Source organism: Acinonyx jubatus, chromosome E3 (genome assembly GCF_027475565.1).
Source record: "Acinonyx jubatus isolate Ajub_Pintada_27869175 chromosome E3, VMU_Ajub_asm_v1.0, whole genome shotgun sequence".
NCBI lineage: Eukaryota > Metazoa > Chordata > Mammalia > Carnivora > Felidae > Acinonyx > Acinonyx jubatus.
The window spans coordinates 5,390,280-5,396,279 of record NC_069398.1 but is presented as its reverse complement, the minus strand read 5'-3'; the positions used below and the strand labels follow the sequence as shown (position 1 = coordinate 5,396,279).

General features: G+C 57.6%; 1 protein-coding gene across 3 annotated transcripts in view; it reads left to right on the top strand.

Moving 5' to 3' along the window:
• Window positions 1-3,823: 3,823 nt before the first annotated feature.
• The window catches only part of ZC3H7A (zinc finger CCCH-type containing 7A), a 36,006-nt gene continuing 33,829 nt past the window's right edge, over window positions 3,824-6,000 (top strand). For 2 of the 3 annotated variants that reach the window (XM_027043233.2, XM_053213449.1), the window contains exon 1: window positions 4,126-4,982. The gene's annotated coding sequence lies outside the window, so the exon portion shown is untranslated. Of the gene's footprint in view, window positions 3,950-4,125; window positions 4,983-6,000 lie in introns of those variants that run through there. The other variant, XM_053213448.1, reaches the window with a different exon arrangement.

Here is a 6,000-nt window from a genome sequence, read left to right as displayed (position 1 = left end):
CTCCTCTCACCACTAAGCTCCCTCCTAGATCTCAGATGTTCACTGTCTTAGTCCGTTTGGCTGCTCTAGCAGAGTATCATAGACTCAAGGGCTTAAAGACCCTGATTTCTCAGGGGCGCCTGGGTAGCTCAGTCGGTTAAGCATCTGGCTGCGGCTCATGTCATGATCTCACAGTTTGTGGGTTCGAGTCCCACATTGGGCTCTATGCTGACAGCTCAGAGCCTGGAGCCTGCTTCAGATTGTCTGGTTCAGATTATGTGTATCTGTCTCTCTGCCCCTCCCCTGCTTATCTTCTCTCTCTCAGAAGTAAGTAAACATTAGAAAAATTTAAAAAGAAATACACATTTATTTTTCACAGCTCTGGAGGCTGGGAAATCCAAGAACAAGGTGCCAGCTGGTCTGGTGTCTGGTGAGACCCTCTTCCGACTTGCAGACGGCCACCTTCACATGGTGGAGACAGACGTCATCTCTCTGGGGCCTCTTGTAGGAGGGCACCAGTCCCCATTCAGAAGGACTCTGCTCTCATGACCAAATTACTCCCCAAAGGCCCCAGCTCCTAACACCATCACCTTGGGGATTACGATTCCGACCTAGGCATTCAGGGGGACACACAAATTTATTCCACAACATTCACCTTGTATTTATTTGGAGGAGCTTGAGTGAGAGTGTGGTATTTATCACAATACAGAACATTCTTGTTTTTTCCTTTAGAGGCAACTTAGGATGTAAATAGGTAAAACAAAAACCATTCTCATCGTGTAGTGCAGGCCAGCTTCAGCTGAGAATCTTGGAGAACTTTATTTTCTTTAAAAATTTTTTTAATAGTTATTTTTGAGAGAGAGAGAGCGAGCGAACAGGGAAGGGGCAGAGAGAGAGGGAGACACAGAATCCGAAGCAGGCTCCAGGCTCCGCGCTGTCGGCACAGAGCCTGACGCGGGCTTGAACTCAGGAACCGTGAGATCATGAGCTGAGCCGAAGCTGGATGCTTAACCGACTGAACCACCTGGGCGCCCCAAATCTTGGAGAACTCTATACCCGAAACAGAGCTAACACTGCCATCCCTGCCAGGGTGTGGGAGCTGTGTCCTGAGACGGCCCAGGGGGCAGTCACTCCCGCATTTCCAGATGAGCACTGGAGATGACCTTCCTTCATTGAGATGTCTACTTTAGTGCCCAGCTGAAAAGAAAACCAAGGGGACCAGAAAGAGTCCTATATACTGACTCCTAATACAGGCAAGTAAGGAGGGCAAACCCCCCACCCCACCCCGTCATATCCAAGGGAAGTAAGGAGACTGAAAGCACAGACTGACGGAACACACCCTGGGAAAAACAAACCTATAGAAAAGGAATGGTGTCTCTTGAGAATCCAGATCGTCGGGTCACAGGATGAAGTCGGACAGCTGGGCATTTGGGTTACCTGGATGGGCTCCGTGTCATCGCGAGGGTACTTCTGAGAGGAAGAAGAGAGCCGGAGAGGAGTCTGAGTCAGGCGTCCAGTTGCGGGGAGGCACCGGGGGCCCAGGAACTCGGGCGGCGGCTCGAAGCTGGGAAGAGCGAGAGAATTCTCTCCTGCAGCCTCCCGAAGGAAACCAGGACTGTCGGCGCCTTGACATTAGCCCGGGGAAGCCCATTTCGGTCTCCAGATTGTCAGATAATGAATGCGTCAAGCCGTTGAGTTTGTGGTGATTCGGTAGCAGCAGGTGCAGGCGACTGACACGAGCCCATTGAGTTCTTCCTCGTACTGGCAGAATAGCGTGCAACTTCCCGTGGCTTTTCGATGTCCTTCAGGGCCTGGCCCTTGCTCGGGTCGTCGCCCTGGTGCCCCGCCCAGCTGGCCGTGGTTTGGCCACCTGGCGATTTCAGGATCTTCCCACTTAAATGTTTCCTTTTCTCTCCGTGCAGCCCGGCAGCTCGTGACTTCTTGTACATCCTTGTTGGAACGGAGACCTGACAGGCTGCTGGCCCGGAGAAGAGCCTCCTTCTGAGAGGACCCTTCGCTGAAGTCCCAGCCCCGGTCAGCGCTCCTTGCTTGTTTCTGTCACAGCGCTTCCCTGGACGGATTTGCGTCCCCTCCGAATTCGTATGTCTCTGTATCTGGGGATTAAGGCCTTTGCCGAGGTGATTAAGGTTAGGGTACAAGAGTGAGCCCTAAACCAGCAGGAGGGGAATCCTTATGACTCACCAGGGACGTGTGTGCATGCAAGAAAGGCTACAAGGGGACACGGCGAGAAGGTGGACACCTGCAAGCCACGGGAGTGCTCACAAAACCAACTGTGCCATCACCTTTATTTTTAAATATTTTGAGAGAGGGAGAGAGAGAGAGAGAGAGAAAGAGAGAGAGAGAGGGAGATGGAGTGTGCAACTGGAAGAGGAGCAGAGAGAGAGAGAGAGAAAGGATCTGAAGGAGGCTCCGCGCTGACGGCAGAGAGCCTGACGTGGGGCTTAAACTCACTAACGGGGAGATCATGACCTGAGCATAAGTTGGACGCTTAAGGGACGGGAGCCCCCCAGGCACCCCCTCCCCCATACTATCTTCTTTATCTTGGACTTCCACCCTCCAGGACTGTGAGAAAATTAATTCTTGTTTTAAAGCCTCCAGGTCTGTGGCCATTTTGTTAGGACAGCCCACGCAGGCTAACACATCTGGTTTGTAAATCTATGTCCCCTTGGCGACCGTGAGAGCCACCTAGCTAGTCCGTCTGTTCTCTGCTCTGTCTTGTCCCTCCTTCGGCCTAGTCTCTGCACAGTAGCCCAAGAGAACTTTCCAGAATGTAAACCAAGGTTAGGCCCTCTGGATTCTGATTTGTCAAGGAACTCCCACACCACACAGAACGCCACATTCCCAATCACGGCCCCTCTCTTCTTTCAGACCTTTCTCCCCTTACACCCACTCACCATATATGCCTTTCCCGCTCCCCAGACACCAAGCTCCAGCCTCAGGGCCTTTGCACTTGTTCTTCCCTCCGCCTGGGGCATGCTCCCCATCTCCGCACACGGCTGTCACCTTCTGAGGCCTTTCCTCACTCAGATCCCACCTTCGGTGTAGCCTTCCATCACGGTCACGTCACCTGGCCTCAGTGTCTTTGGTTTTCACTGGTCTAAACGGTCGACACCCCGCTCCCCATCCCATTTCTGGGTGGTAACTCTGCCTTGCCCGCGGTTGAGCCCCAGAGCACAGGGCAGGGCCTGGCCCCCAGGGGCACCTGGCTGTTACAAGTGCGGTGGGTGACGTGGCATTTGTTTGGCACCTGCAGGGCAGGGAGCCAGGCCCTCGGAGAGCCAGCACACGGAATGCGGCCTAGGCGGGCCTGGCATCCACAGCTGCCCCCTAGCGCTCCGCCTCTGGAAGACGGGGCGGGGGGCCGGGGGGGGGGGTACAATATGGTTGCTCCGCGGCCCTCCAGTTTCCATTCGCAGAGTAGGAAGCACCGGAGGCGGGCTTGCCAAGGGTGTCGGGGAGTCCTCGCGATCCCCGAAAGTGGGTCAGTTCCTGGCCGGGCGCCGCGCTAAGTCCCCGCTGCTCTGCACACGCGGCGCCCGGAAATGTGAACGTGCGTCAGCCAGCGGTCGGCTCTCGGGCCCAGCGAGCGCTCCACCGGCTCCGGCCGCGGCCGCAGCCCGCAGCGCCCCGCGCGTCCCTCCCCGGGGCCGCCGGGGCCGCCGGGGCCACCGCCGCCGCCGCCGCCGCCCGGCCCGACGTGGCGCCGCCGCCCCCGGCAACGACGCTCGCGGGCGCAGCCAATGGCGGCTTGTGCCGGGAGCCGGGCGCGGCCTCCCGCCGCCAGAGGGCGCCGCGCGGGCGCAGCAGAGCCGCCGCTGCCGCCGCCGCCGGTCGCGGAGGGAAGCTGCGAGCGAGCGAGCGCCCAGGCCTCCGTCGCCGCCGCCGCCGTCGCCGCCCGCTCCGCCGCGCGCCGCTGTCCGCCCGCCGGCCGGCGCGGCCGTCCCCGCAGGTAGGGGGGCGCCGCCGGGCCCTCGCGCGCCTCAGGCCCGGCCCGCGCCGCCGCCCCTCCCCCGCCGGGCGCCCCCGCCCGGCGCGCGCCCGCCGCCGCCTCGTGCTCGCGCGCGGCCGTTAACGGACGCCGGGCGGGGGAGGGGCGGCGGCGCGGAGGGGCGCGGGCAGCGGCGGCGGAGCGGGGGTGCGGGGGGGGGTGGGGATCGCGGCCCCCCGGGGCGGGAAGGGCGGAGCGCGCGCCGCCAACCGGGCCCGGCTGCTCGCGGCGGACGCGGGAGGGCCGGGTCCCGGGGTCCCTTCCTCCCCCCTTACCCTCCACTTGCCCTCGGGGCGGCGGGGGCCCCCCCCTCGGGGGCGCGTCTGCGGGACGGGGGCGCGAAGGGCTGCGGCTCGCTGCCCTCCGCGCCCGCATGCGTTTCCGCTGGCTCCGCACCTCCTCTCGCCTTGCTTACCCCCCTCCCCCACCAACAGTGTGTTTTCATCATTTGTGTGTGTCTGCTGACCGTGGGTCCCCTAATTGAGGATTTCGGGTTTGGGGGGCGGGAAGGATGCGCGCAGAGTGCGTGGCTCGTTGATTTCATCCCCCCCCACCCCCCCGCGCGCCGTCCCTCTTTTCTTTTGCGCCGGGCGCACATCTAGGACCCTCGGCGAATGGTTTCCTGTCTTTACCGGGGATGCGGACACCGCCGGGCTTTAGGTTTCTTTCCCCCACCCTTAAGGAATGGAGACCTGTCAGTTCTCATTAGCACGCATTCACGGTTGGGGACGGTCATCGCAGGGGTGTGGTCAAGCAGCGAAGTGCCGGCTGGGCCCGAGAGTTGCGCCTGCGCCCGGGTTGGGGAATTTGTCGTGCTCCGGCATTCCACCCCCCCCCCCCCCGCGCCGTCCCCCAGTGTTTAGAGATCAGAGGGGGCACCCTCGCTTAGGGATTGAGAGAGCGGGGATCTGCTTGACATTAGACCTGCACGGCCCTGGAGGGTGGCCGCTGGCCTCTCGGGACTGTGGAGCACTTGGTGTGTGGCTAGACCCAGGTGAGATATGCTCAGGGTGAAAAATACATACGTGGTTTTTTAAACACTTGGTATGGCGGGGGGGGGGGGGGAAGGTTATCACATTTATACTTTTTGTGTGTGTGTAAGTAATACACATCAAGATGATATTTTGAACACAATTGGGTTAATTAAAAGCGTTAAAATAATTCCCTCCAGTATCCTTCCACTTTTGTTTAACGTGGCACCTTGAAAATTTGAAATTACATATGTGGCTCACATTGTATTTCTATTGGACCGCGCTCAAACAGAGCATCTGAGTGGGGGCAGGTTGGCTGGGAGCCTGTGCCCTCTGCTTATCTTTCCCTGCTTCTCTGATGGCATGTGGCCTCCTGTCCCCTAGGCTCTCAAGGAGGCCCTTGCCTCTTCCTTCCCCTGAGCTGAACTGAACCGTGGAGCTGATTGCAAATGAGGATCTTGTCCTAATTTGCAGAATAGTTCAAGTTATTAGAATTTTCTTTGTTGAAAAATGTTCACTCTGTGCTGTCTCTTGGAGTCTGGAAACAGTTATGTTAGGTTCGAATCAGAATTAGATGGTGAGTTGTCGAGGCTCAGTATTACCAGTATTTATGTGACTACTGTAGAGAGCATGTTAATTTTCAGGGCCTCTGCCCCTGAAATGAACTGGAAAGCCCATGCCTTCCTTTGAGTTATTGTGACTTTTGCCTGGGGGCTCATCATTGCTCTCCTGAAGTATCCAGTAGAATAGTCACTCTTCCAAGAAGATGGTAGAACATCTGTGATGTTGCCCTATCTGGGTCTGTAGTCTCTGAAGGTTACATTGTAGCTGTATGCTTTTATAAGTTTACCAGAGTAAACTAACTGTTGCCAGACAGGCTTGACAGTAATGTTACTTTGAAACTACTTTTTGTTTGTGTATGCCCTTACACACCCCAGTCGGGAGTCTGAGGATAGAATTTAATCCAGAGTGGTATTACAATCTTTCACTTGAAATTTAGGAATACCTTTTTAGGCAAAAATACCAGCACTGTGCCGTATA